The following is a 12,204-nucleotide window of genomic DNA, read 5'->3' on the forward strand; positions in this document are numbered from 1 at the left end:
ATTTTTGATTTTCGAAAGCGTTTGCCCGTCACAGCCAAACGAAATCGGCGGCGAAGCTCCGAAACAGGAAGTCGTCCATATCTCAGGAACACTGTCACATATCGATACCAAATTTTGTATTTGAACTCGGGACTCCAATGTGAGGGTGCATAAGCTAAAAAAAAAGAAAACATTCCAAAAGTTTCCATCATTTGGCAAACCACCAACAGGTATTCAGTAACTCTCACCATTCACCTTTGCACCATTCACCTTCTATCACAATGCCTTCCAAGTATGCTCAATGTCTCTGGGCAACCTTGCCTAATCATGAAATCCTTGCTCTGCCATGGGATAGTATGGACTTACGAACTGAATTAGCAAGGAGAACAGTAGCTATATATAGCTTACATAATAGAGTTGTTTTCACATTGACGGTATTCAAATTATTTTTTTCATTATTGTTAAATATCATGATGGGAGAGTATTATTAAAAATGTTACAAGTATGCAAATGCATATGTTTACGGGCATTTAGGTTTTACTGTGTTGTTTTGTTGTAAAGACATGCAAGGCATTCTGGGCCGTAATGAACAGTGGTCGGCAGCACTCCATAGGCTACGTATTAATAGGTGTTAATAGGTGTTTTTGTAACAGCTATCTCTGTTACAAAAACGAGCTGGTAATCGCTCATTGAAGAGGGAACTATGATAAAAAGATTGTTTTCCTAAAAGCACGGAGTTGACGAAAGAATAAGCAAGCAATGTCACGTTAATGTTAAATACATCTGAACGCTAGGTGGCAACGTTGTATTACATTTTACTAAATACGGTGGCATTAGTGAGCTTCATAAGTAAGGAAGGTGCAAATATGTAATTTATCATGGGAAATTATTGGAAATGTTATTTCTTGTTTATTCTAATTGCAAACCACACACATCCATTCGTAATAACTCGTACACTTTTGATACCATTGGTATCAAAGACTGTCATTTCGTTTATTTGTTGTTGAATTTCAATTCAATTTCAATTTATTGTGCTTATAGAGCGCCAAAACATAACACATGTATCATGGCGCTTTACAGAATGTAGGCAATCAGAGAAAGAAGGGAAGAAAGGAAGAAAAGAAAAGCAAGAAAGAGTTGTTGTTGTTGTTGCCTAGCAACTCTGGGAACAACAGAGCAAAGATTCTAGAACAGAGCTTCAGAGAGACACGTTTTGAGTTCGTGGCCAAGTGCCTAAAATATCGGTTTCCATGTGTATGTGCTGGATGTTGTGGGTCCTTTATGAAAGTAAGTGTTTTATACAGTTACAGATATAATGAGTCATATTGTAGTGGTCAACATCAATGTGCCCCTTCTGTTATTAGAATGCTAAGCGGAGAAGCATGCTAAGCAGAGATTTAACATTATTCTTTTCTTGTGTGGCTAGAAGCTAGGGAGGAGATGTTGCTGTATGGGATTTATGTTGCTTAGCGTGATGCCATGGTCATTTGATATGAGATGCTTGTACTCATAACTTTAGGACTCCTATTTTTTTTTTACTAAGAGTAATTCAGGTAGCATTTTAGCCCTAAAAGTAGCGCCTGAGTCTGTGACAGCTTAAAAGAAGTCGCGAAGACTCCTAACTCACTAAGACCGAACAATTTTTTGTGGTGGCATTTCACGTCGCGATGTTTTGAAATGCGTCTGCAGGAGCTAACAATCGCGAGGGAACAATTTTGCATGTTAGGCATAACTAAGGGATGCAGTAACCCCACCAACAACAACCAAAACTAGCCTACTCATTGTCAACATGTACATTAAATGTAACGTTTCATTGTGAATCAAATTAAAATGTTCTCCTCGCAAACGTTGGCATAGGCATATGGTGACAGATTAATTTAATAATGTTGTTGCGTGGATCACGGTAAGTGTGAATGAAGTGGCCACTTCTTAATGGGACTCGCTGTATGGAAGTAGGCTAAGTAAAATAGAGATGCTTCAAATAAGATAAGGTTAGGATATGCCCGCTTGACAACGGCAGAGATAGAACTGGCCTTTGGCCATAGCAACCATCCATTTAGAACGACTGGCCTTCATAGCAACCAAAGATCTTAGCTGTGATTCATGTACAGTATGCATTCAATGTGATGCAAAGTATAGAAAGGTGATGAAATATACAGAGACAGGTCAAGAAATATAGTGCAATGTAGACAGTAGTATACAGTTGATTTACAGAAGGTGGTTTATAGTAATATGAATTAAATATAAATATGTGCAGTGTATTAGCAGTTACCTCATACAATAAGTAGAATAATGTATGTAGATGTAGCAGTAACAGTATAATAGTAGAAATAATAATATAGATATATGCAGTGTATTAACAGAATATAATAAAACAGAATAATTATGGATATTCAATATGACAAATATATAACAGATATGTACATAACATACAGCTATGTGCAGTGTGGAAACAGTGTCATTGTAGTGCAGAAACAACATCATAAGAGTAGTAAGAATAAGTCTATGTGCAGGATGAATAGTATGAAGATCAGTAGAATAACTATAAATGTAATTACAGTAGGCCTATGTACATTTGTAAATAAATAGAAAACTATGGGTGAGAGAGAGAAATAAATTTTATTTAATCGTAAAAGTAAATTGCATTAAATTAAATTGCAATTAAAAATCTTTCCAGTAGGCTTTAATGTCACGCAAAAAGTACAACCAAAGCTGAGCTTGATCAACTACAACGTCTAAAGAACCAGAACTTCAGTGTAGTTTTTTGCTGGGTCCCAGGCCATGTTGGTCTGAGGGGAAATGAGAAAGCGGACAGTGCTGCTAAGCAAGCCCTTAAATGAAGAAGTCACAGAATGTCAAATCCCTGCCCCAGACCTTAAACCTATACTGAACTCTTACATCACAGATAAGTGGCAATCTGAATGGGATTAATGTACCAACATCAAGCAAGGAATGTGAATTTTGGCACGTGTTCATGATCCACTGGGTCGTTATGGGCCACACAAAATACGGTGTTGCTAAAATTACTCCTATTGTGGCTATTAGAGACATGCGTTCATGAGTATCCAGCTACATTTAATGAGTTAAAGGTCCAGTATGTAGGAAATAATGGAAAATAAACTGTAACCATTCCAAAAATGATCACCATATGTTGTCAGAGAGTAAGGAAACACGATGAATTGAAGTAATGGCTTATTTGACAACATTACTCTAACCCATAAAACCCCGTAAAACCCATGAAAAAAATGAGTTACGAGGCGGAATCTCTTGGAATTTTCGTTTATGTTTTGAACGATTAATTCTAGAATAGCGTATTAATAATGGGCTAGCACATCCTCCTATTTGGGTTGCCAAATTAGCAAAGGCCAACTGTCAACAGCTGTCAGTTGTACTCATGAACGCCTACGAGAGGCAGGCAAATTTACAAAATTAAAACAAGAAACAAATTAAGTGGACATCGGAGGAGCTTCCTGATATGGTGACGTCTTCGTCAAAACAAAGAATATCAAGTCTGACGCAGAGCTGGCCATATTTCTTCACAACAGGTAGCCTAGGCTAAACTTCATCTGCATCGCTGACTTCAGCTAAATATGTTACGTTGGTTAGAGAGGTATTTTTTGTTTTCACTGTTTCCGTAATGTGTAGCTGGGACATGGTTGGAGAAACGTTAAAGCAGCTGCAGGTCAACTAACGTTAGCTAAGTCTTCATTACATCTGGCAACCCAGAAGAGGCTCGCGTCTGGTAGTCTTGAGAACGTTCACCAGTGTTTTGATTTTGGCCTACAGAACGTTCGGTAACAATCCTACAAATGGCACCTTTAAGTAAAATACATTCACACACACAAAAAAACATCACTAATGTTGTGTACATTACTTTATTCTGAGATACATCAATAGGCTCTCAAAACAATCCTAAACAGACATAAGGTCTTTATAGAGCAAATCCATATAGATTATTTGCCAAATAAACCAGTAAAACAGAATTAGAGGATGGAATATATACCATTCACACTCATAGCTCATATTTTTAAAATAAATCAGTGAAAAAGTATCCTGACAAACAAGCAGCATTTGAATTCCTTAGTCATATTTCATAATTTCAATTCTTCTAGGTTACCTGATAGCCCAGTTTGAGAGGTGCAAGACGCGTGACATTATTTATTTTTGCAGCCAATCACTGCTGTTGTTTTATTTTATTGATTTGATCTTAGTCATAGAAGCTAAATTCAAAGGCAGGCCACAGGTAAAATCCAACGAACCGCATTCACCCCGCAAGCCAATAGTTGAATAGCCCTCTCCTAGAGCTTTTACGGTATTGCCACTGCTCCAACACTGAAAGGCACTGTTAGAATGCTTGGATCAAGCCAGGTTCAGCATAGCGTATGCGTTTGCTCACGTTGGTGACCGGACCAGGGCAAGCACACTTTTGCAGTTCCCGCCGGAAATGCAGTCTAGTTTTAAATACTTATATCACTGACAACAGTAGTCTGGCCAAGATATTGTCATTTTAAAAGTAGAGTTGCAGCCCTCAACTGATATTGATGTTGTCATGTTGTGTTTTGGCCTGATGCGCCATCCTCCACCTATCTACTAATCACAAAGTCAGTAGTGTTTCGGCATCCGTGTTGCCAGCTCTGCCAGTCGGAGGGGAAGGGGATACATCGCTCTACAGTAGTTTGAAAGTGATTGCAGTACCAGTTTTGGCCACAATCTTACATACAGTTTCTTTAAGCTTTGATTTACAATATAGTAGGCTCCCTATTGATTTTAATGAGCAGGCCTAGGCCTTAGAGTTACAGTATTTATATCACAATTTACCAGAAAACGTCCGTAAAAAGGTAGAGAATGTCCAAAGTTTTGAGATCATTTCAAACTTAGAAAAGATGACAAGGTAAGATATGTCCACTGCAAAGCAGAACTGGCGTATCACAACAGCAATTCAATGATAATTGAACATCTGAGCTGAAAGCATCCAGTTGTTAACACCAGCTCACCAAGCGTAGCCGACACAAGGCAACGTAAACATTGATGTTAGCTGATTTAATGTATTAGCTAGTTAGAATGTACAGTATATGTAGCGTCTGTAGCCAAATGTCGTGAGTCGATATGATGTTAAGTTGTGAAAACTTTAAGTAGTAAACTAATTAATGTAACATTGCACGTGAGCAATACACCATAAAACTCATCACACACACTCATCTCGTCTCTCTCTCTCTCCCCCTCTCTCATGCGCACGCACACACTCCTGGTGTTAGGTTAGGCTATCTCACCAAATAGGCCTACCCCAGACATAATTAGTGTGCTTGCTGAAAGTGAAAGGTAACACCGTTACTTAAGAAAACTTCTCTCAACCCTGCTCAAGTCGAGAACTACCGCCCTGTCTCACTCCAACCCTCTGGATCCAAATCAGTCTGAGTTCAAAAGCGGCCACTCTGGGGGCGCCGTGGCGCAGCAGGCTACAGCGCTCGTACCATATACGGCTCTGGCTCTCCCACTTGCTTCCTGTCTCACTCTCCACTGTCCTGTCCAAATAAAGGCAAAAAGCCCAAAAAAATATACTTTAATAAAAAAAATAAAAATTAAAAAAAAAGCGGCCACTCTACCGAAATGGCTCTGTTGTCTGTAACAGAAGCCTTAAAGGAAGCCAGGGCGACCGCTTGGTCATCGGTACTCATTCTGCTTGACTTATCGGCTGCCTTTGACACGGTTAATTACCGCATCCTTCTCTCTATGCTCTCTAACATGGGAATCTCCGGCTCTGCGCTCTCCTGGTTTGAATTCTACCTCACAGGATGCTCCTTTAACATATCATGGCTTGGACAGCTATCTGCATCTCACTATCTCACCACAGGGCTCCCCCAGGGCTCAGTGCTGGGCCCCCTTCTCTTTGCTATCTACACCACCTCCTTGGGACAGATTATCCGTTCGCATGGCTTCTCATACCACTGCTATGCAGACGACACACAGCTCTATCTGTCCTTTCCACCTGATGACCCCTTGGTTTCGGCACGGATCTATTGCCTCTCAGACATATCTACATGGATGAAGGCACATCACCTCCAGCTAAACCTCTCAAAAACTGAACTGCTGGTCCTCCCAGCTAAACCTACCATACACCATGACCTCAACATCAAAATTGACTCCCTGTCTGTTGCACCTACCAGGGCTGCAAGAAATTTAGGAGTTGTTCTTGACAACCAACTAACCTTCTCCTGTCATGTTGCCTCGGTCACCTGGTCGAGCCGTATCGCACTTTACAGCATACAGAAAATCTGAACTTACTTGACTCAAGATGCTACCCAACTCGTACTAGAGCAGGGACATCCCTCTCCATCTTCAAAAAACTCCTGAAGACCCAGCTCTTCAGAGAACATCTCCTCTCGTAGCACTACTTACAACCAGTCTTGCAGATCCTAGCACTTACCACCTGACTAGAACTGACACTCGACTGTTTAAAAACTGCACTCACTGATGCACTTATTCTTATTGTACTCTTAAAATTGTCCTAGAATTGTTGAGAGAATTGCTTTAAAAAGCTTAAACTGTTTACCATGTTGTTAGTCGCTTTGGTTAAAAATGTAATGTAATGCCTACATCGTCGTGGGACATCACTTGAGTGGAACTAAAAATTAGAGTAAAATTTTGTGATTGTGATATATGTGTCCACCTGCTTTTGATACTGTTACTGCTACATCTAAGGTATTAATGTTATATGTTACGCTGTCAAGTTGAGGTCAGTAGATGGTCAATATCCCATCAAATGGATAAATGTGTACGGTAAACCTCTCTCTCTCTCTCTCTCTCTCTCTCTCTCTCTCTCTCTCTCTCTCTCTCTCTCTCTCTCTCTCTCTCTCTCTCTCTCTCTTTTCCCTCGCTCTTTTGTCTCATCCAGGATGACTCAGCTTAAGGTTTTGGCTGGTTCATCCTCAAAGAACTCCTGTGGATTCTCAGGTGTTTAAGATGGAATCCTGTCCGAGTCCTGCGTCACTATGCTTTTGACCTGTCTATCAGAAAGAGGGCATACTAAGCAACTTATTTGACAACAATTTGTTGTTTTCTTTTTTGTTGGTCTTTTAGCTGTGTTATGGCGCAAGCACACAGTGTGACATTTGTCTTGGTGATGGCAGTTTGTGGTGAATGTCACAGGGATGCCTGTGTTCATAATGTACTGTCAGCACTAGTAATGTGCTGCCCTTTTACTGAGCTTCATTGGAGCTAGTCACAGATGGCAGCTGTGTGTGTGTGTATGTGTTTGTTTTTGTGTGTGTTTGTTTGCATCAATGCCCTTTCATAATAAGCTTGCCACTCAGCGTTGACGAAAAGTACATGGGGAGCTATGCCATTTGGATACGCAGCAGAAACACCTTTGTGTGATTGTGAGAAATATGAGAGTGAGTGTGTGTGTGTTTGTCATAGAGAGAGAGAGAGACCGAGAGAGCAAAAAGACTGTATGTGTGTGAGAAAGAGGCAGAAAGTGTTTGTGTGTGTGTGTGCGAGAGAGAGAGAGCGTGAATGTGTGTGACAAACAGACAAATAGAGTGTGTGTGTGTTGTTTGGGAGAAACACAGAGTGGTTCTTGAATGTGTGGATTGTATGTCTCTCTTTCTCTCTCTCTCACATGTGCTCATGTGTGGTGTGTGTGTTTGTGTGTGTGTGTGTTTGTGTGTGTGTATCCTTTCCAAGCACCTCTTTGCGCTTCAACACATTAATCACTGGCTGTTCTCTGTGACTAAGTGCTGCCTTCACAGGAACAGTCAGCAGTGTGTGTGTGTGTGTGTGTGTGTGTGTGTGTGTGTGTGTGTGTGTGTGTGTGTGTGTGTGTGTGTGTGTGTGTGTGTTTCTGTGTGATCTTTAGCAAGGGAAGGGCCTGCCGGTGTTTGTCTGAACTTAACACTGATGAAGCGGAAACACATATACTGTGGAGTGGCATGTTATGCGCCTGCATTAAAAACAACATTGTGTGTTTGTGTTTGTGTGTGTGTGTGTGTGTGTGTGCGTGTGCGTGAGACTGAATGAGTTTAATGGACTTTGATGAGAGGCTGTCACCGTTATGGCTACGGTCTGTCTGCAACTCTGATTGAATTGAAATGACAGTTTTCTGTTTCACTCCACTGTGCTAAGAGATAGAAAAGAACTGGCGGTCGATAGGTTTGTGTGTGTGTGTGTGTGTGTGTGTGTGTGTTTATGTGTGTGTGTGGAAATGATTGCAAGAGAGGGCTAGAGCTGAAATGAAGAAACAGCCCTTTGTATTTGATAGATAGAGACTAGCATTAAAGGAATTATCCGGAGTAAAATGCACTTTAGATCAATTTACGGATGATTGGGAGTACATACGTTGAGTTGACATCAAAATCATATCATTCGGATGTGTTTTGAGAAAGTTCGATTTTACCGTTTTTAGTCAAAACTCGTTAGCGTGGAAGGGAGAAGGGCATATTATTTCGCCACTACAAAACGCTATTTTTATACCTCTTCTACAGTTCCAAAAAACATTAGGCCTACACTTACGTGCTAGTGAGTAGAGGGTCCCTAAAGCCAAACCGAAGTATCCCGAGGTCTTTATGTGGTCGGATAGACAGTCCAGAATGAATTTCATCAAGCCAGTACCTTTCCGGAAATGTTGCCATCTTTGTTGCCGTCTTTGCTGCCATCTTTAGGGGAAAGTCCGTAGGAGTCGATTGCCAAGTGTGGAGTAACACGCTCTGGAAATTCACAATTTCGTCGCCGTTTAAAAAAAAAAAAAAACATAGTCCAGTCCATACAACTTCATTTCAATTTCAAAAGAAATACTGGACTATGTTTTTAAACCAGGAGCTAAATGGGCTAAAAAGACAGGCTAAAAAGACAGGCTATCCACAAACGTGAACGTTTAATCACTAGCATGGGAATAACTGAGGCATCATCTGAATCGGGCTCGGGTCGGGTTCGGACATAAAAAGGAAAATGCCTGTCGGGTTCGGACACAACTCTGTCGGACGCGGGCCGGGTTCGGACAGAAATTTGCGGCCCGACCTGCACTCTAGTGTGTGTGTGTACGTGTGTACATATACGTGTACATATACGTGTGTGTGTGTCCGTGTGTGTGCGTGTGGGTGGGGGATGGGGGGGGGGCTCCTGGTTTGATTAGTAATGATGGAGTGTGAGAGTCCTGTTGGGGGATTTATGAGTGGCACTGAGAGTGATTGACAGATGGTTATCTTGCCTTTGTTGTGGTTGAGAGGGATGCTATTTTCAGGACTCACACCTTCTCACTGTCTCTCCTTTTTTCATGTTCTCTCTCTCTCTCTCTCTCTCTCTCTCTCTCTCTCTCTCTGTCTTTCTCTCTCACACACACTCACTCTCTCACTCTCTCTCTCTCACACACACACACACACACACACACACACACACACACACACACACACACACGCAAGCAAACAGTGGGAAGCAGTTCTGTTTTTCATGATGGTCTTTCTGTCAGGCATTTAATTACGAAAATTACAGACATGTAAGCCCCTGTCTGTGTGTGTGTGTGTGTGTGTGTGTGTGTGTATGCATTCTGCCTTTGTGGCAGTGGTCATCTTGTCCGTCAACAGACAAGGGCATACACACACATACACACACATACACACACTCAAAAATCTTTTTGCTGTGGACAGTCAGACACACACACACACACACACACACACACACACACACACACACACACACACACATAATCTGTTACCCCATCACTGCCCTCTGGTCTCCGCTGCTTTTTAGCAGTCTCGTTGTCTGTGTAGCCCTCTTGGTTCTATTAAAACAGCCAAGCACTGACAGAATCAGTTGCTCCAGCATCCTACAGTTCTCTGTTCCTAACGTTTTGCCATACAGTAGCCTACTTACTGTCAGTGTTACTCATTTGAGGTGATATTTTTATGTGTAATAATAATAATAATAATAACTTGGACTTATATAGCGCCTTTCATGGTACCCAAGGTCGCTTTACAATGTGGGGGGGGGGGGGGGGGGGGGTTAGGGGTCAAAGCACTAGGTGAAAAGAAATGTTTTGAGGTGCTTTTTGAACATGGGCAGGGACGGGGCAGAGCGGACATGGCGTGGTAGACTGTTCCAGAGTGTGGGAGCGTTGGCAGAGAAAGCCCTGCCCCCAAAAGTCCGCAACCTGGTGCGGGGGGTGGCCAGCAGGTCAGGACCGCAGGGAGCGTGACTGAGTGTAGGGGTGGAGGAGGTCTGTGAGGTATTGTGGTGAGAGTCCATGGAGAGATTTGTAGGTGAGCAGGAGGATCTTGTAGGCGATGCGTGACTTAACTGGCAACCAGTGGAGCTGTTGGAGAATGGGAGTGATATGCTGCCAGGGCTTTGTGTGGGTTAAAACCCTGGCAGCTGAGTTCTGGACATGCTGGAGTCTGCTAAGGGCCTTGGTGGGCAGTCCAGACAGGACACCATTGCAGTAGTCCAAACAGGAGGTGATGAAGGCGTGGATGAGTGTCTTAGTTACTGAAGGTGTGAGTGAAGGCCAGAGTCATGAGATGTTTCTGAGGTGGTAGAAAGCAGACTTGGTGACATTGTTGATGTGAGACCGGAAGGAGAGAGTGGAGTCCAGAATAACACCCAGGTTGCGCACCTCAGTAGATGGGGAAATGGAGCAGCCATCCTCAACCAGGGCCAGGTCTCCAATTATCCTGAGCAGTGGTGCAGGGGCCACCACCATGAGCTCTGTCTTATTACTGTTGAGTTTGAGTAGGTTTGTGGTCATCCATGATTTGAGTTCCTGCAGACAGTTGACAAGTTGTAAGGGTGTCATCGGCATAGCAGTGGAAGTTGAGTCCACCCAGGGGTAACATGTTAATGGTGAACATCAGGGGACCAAGCACAGAGCCCTGGGGCACGCCATGGCTGACGAGTGCTGGATCAGAGTTGGAGCCATTAAGGGTGATGAACTGTTTCCGGCCTGTAAGGTAGGACCGGAACCAGAACAGTACTGTGCCACTGAGGCCGATGAGCTCAGAGAGGCGACGGAGGAGGATGGTGTGGGAAACTGTATCAAAAGCTGCAGAAAGGTCAACGAGGATGAGGATGGTGATGAGGCCATTGTCGGCAGCAAGCAGGAGGTCATTGGTGATTTTAATGAGGGCGGTCACAGTGCTATGGTGGGTTCTGAAACCAGATTGGAGAGGTTCATAGAGCTCATGGTGGGACATGTGATGTTGAAGCTGGGCAACCACTGCTCTTTCCAAGATTTTGCTGATGAGGGGGAGGTTGGAGATCGGACGATAGTTGTTAGGGTCGTCAGGGTCTGAGCCTGGCTTTTTGAGAGTGGGGATGACTGCTGCCATTTTGAAGCTAGATGGTACCACACCAGAGGCAAGAGATGCATTTATGATGTTCTCCACTGGATGACGGAGAATGGGAAGACAGGCCTTGACCAGGGTGGTGGGCATTGGGTCAAGACTGCTGGTTGATGTTTTAGCTGAGGTGACCAGTTTTTCTATTTGGTTGGCGTCTAGTGGAGAGAAGGCGGACAGGCAGCACCGAGGTGAGCATTCAGCTGACTGGTGAGGCTCATGTTGAGACAGTGTGGGGCAGGGGGAGAGCCCAGGAGACTGGAGCTGCCGATGGATGGTGTCCACCTTCTGCTGGAAGAAATCCAGGAACCTGGAACAGAGGTCAGCTGCATCTGAGGGTTTAGCCGCATCAGGAGGGTGAAGAAGACGGTTGATGGTGGATAATAGCAATTTGGGGTGTTTTTGCTGGTTACTGATTAGTGTGGAGTAATACCTTGTTTTTGCCTGAGAAAGGGCTTCTTTGTAGTTCGCGACGTGCTCTTTAAATGCTTCACGATGGACAGTGAGGCCAGATCTTATGTATCGTCTCTCGAGCCTACGACCTGTGGTCTTCATCCTGCGGAGCTCAGGGGAGAACCAAGGGGCAGGACGAGAGAAAGACACGTAGCGCGGGGTGAGAGGAGCTACAAAGTCCAGGCTGAGGGAGAGGGCACGGTTGCAATGTTCCACCATGTCATCAACTGTTTGGAAGGGGTGGTGGGTGGCGAGATTGGTCGCCAGGGAGCCAGATAGAGTGGAAGTACACACCTGTTTGATGTTCCTATAGGTGATGGGCCGTTTGGTACACTGCTTTGGGAGATGCACAGGGACCAGGAATAGGATAGCGTGGTGGTCAGAGACAGCCAGGTCAGTGCACTGCAGGTTGAGGGGGGTTATGCCAGCACAGCACACCAGGTCCAGG

The 12,204-nt window shown here is 43.5% G+C and overlaps 1 protein-coding gene across 1 annotated transcript in view; it reads left to right on the top strand.

The window, feature by feature from the left end:
* lars2 (leucyl-tRNA synthetase 2, mitochondrial) overlaps positions 1-12,204 on the top strand; it is an 80,416-nt gene that overhangs the window by 13,818 nt on the left and 54,394 nt on the right. The window lies entirely within an intron of this gene.

This window comes from Alosa sapidissima, chromosome 10 (genome assembly GCF_018492685.1).
Source record: "Alosa sapidissima isolate fAloSap1 chromosome 10, fAloSap1.pri, whole genome shotgun sequence".
In the NCBI taxonomy this organism is placed as follows: domain Eukaryota; kingdom Metazoa; phylum Chordata; class Actinopteri; order Clupeiformes; family Clupeidae; genus Alosa; species Alosa sapidissima.